At 40.9% G+C, this 1,735-nt stretch overlaps 1 non-coding gene across 1 annotated transcript; it reads right to left on the reverse strand.

Annotated features, from left to right (window-relative positions):
• Window positions 1-1,145: 1,145 nt before the first annotated feature.
• On the reverse strand, window positions 1,146-1,218 carry trnar-acg (transfer RNA arginine (anticodon ACG)). The gene has a single exon. It is a non-coding gene; the product is annotated as a tRNA-Arg (tRNA).
• Between the last annotated feature and the right edge of the window lie 517 nt (window positions 1,219-1,735).

A 1,735-nucleotide genomic window follows, 5' to 3' on the forward strand; every position in this document is an offset into this window, starting at 1 on the left:
CCATCTTTACAGCTGTTGCACTGCCCTGTGGATCTGAACTGGCAGATGATCTCTTACTGTCCTTTGTTTCTGACTGGGAAAACAGAACCGGGTTTTACATGAACAGTACATTTTTACTGAGCCAAAAAAAAAACGTGTCACCAAGTTTAAGGGTTAAAGTGTCATCCATTTTCTCATATAGTTCCCTCAATTGTATGGCACAGGTTTGCAACTAAATTATATGTAAATTACCTGATGGTAGCCGCATTTGCATGCGATCTTTTGCCCAAATATGTCCAGTTTGGGGACATTTCGACCTGGAAGGGGGGTAAGGGGGCAGCCTTTAATTTTTTCCAGCGTTTCTCTCCACCGTTTGGATCCAGGCTTCTGGCCAGTTGTAAAGGTGTGTTTTCCCTGAGCAAACAGGGTCATTACACCAGCCCAGTAGGAATCTGGTTTTCCAGTCTTGGTCATTTCTGCTGAAAAAGCACAATTATGGTTATTAGAGCCTAGTAATATAAGGTAAACCTACTCTACCACCATAACCATGACGGCAAAAAAACAAATAATTTCGACGAACGTTAACGGTTACGTTGAAAGTAAAAGTTTTTATCTGTAATAATGCATTTGTAATAATATCTAAGGTAGTACATCAACTAATTAACTATTCCGTTTCTGTTTCAACTATTTTAGTCTGGTCCGGTTTGCATAGCCGCACGCAAATAAACAACGTTGCCCGTATTCATGAAACATGAGTAATAAGTTACGTGCGCCATTTTGTATACAACATACACACGCAACGTATTATTTGGCATCTAGATCAGCGTTAAAAATGTCATGCTTATAAATTATTAGAAGCCTATAACTACATATATTAACTACACAATATATATTATAGTATATATAACTACACAACGATATAGGATATCGCCTGGACACGGCAACTCGTTATCAGTACCTACGTTAAGTTATCGAGCGGTTCGCATACGACGAACCTCAACAGTTACGTTAAAAGTAAAGCTTACCCGTAAAAGTTATCCGTAATAATTACTCTGTAATATATACTAACTAAGTATTCCGTGGTAGTTCACTTTCTGCCGGTTTCGGTTTCAACTAACCTCCGTCTGGTCCGGTTAGAATTGCCAGGTTTAGCACAAAATTTAAGACGAGCAAGCTAGGAGTCGAACCTAGAATCTTCTGATCCGTAGTCAGATGCGTTACCCATTGCGCCACTAGCCCCACGCATGTGTGTGGTTGTCTGTAAGACATCGGGTGGGGACGCGTATCTCCCCACTGGTCAAGCAAGCAACACTATTGGTGAAGCTGAGGCTGCCGTGACCCGGATTCGAACCAGTGTCGCTGCGGCCACAAGACAGAGTACTAACCACTATACGATCACGGCCCCCCGAGTGTGTTGCTATGCAATGGCAGAATTGTCTCTCCACCGCTGACAGCTACACGTAAGGCCAAAATAAAATGCAACAGACGGGTTTCTTAGAAAGGACGACTGAAACAATGTTCAATGATTTTCATTGGCAGAAAACTCCTTCAGTATTTAATGAAACTCATACATTTCAGAAATCTTGAATCCCAATTCAGTGGGAATGAATTTTCTATTTTGCGGAATCTTGATTTTGAGATTTAAGCAACCTTTTCCAATGACAGGACGACCTTCTTGAAGGAAAAGGTACTTCTAAAATTGTGTTGAAGAATGTAACTCCCCAGGTTAATGTTTGACAAAGAGTTTATTCAGCAC

The sequence above is a fragment of the Idiotropiscis lumnitzeri genome, chromosome 9 (assembly GCF_059441095.1).
Source record: "Idiotropiscis lumnitzeri isolate Australia: NSW breed Sydney's pygmy pipehorse chromosome 9, RoL_Ilum_1.0, whole genome shotgun sequence".
Taxonomy (NCBI): Eukaryota; Metazoa; Chordata; class Actinopteri; order Syngnathiformes; family Syngnathidae; genus Idiotropiscis; species Idiotropiscis lumnitzeri.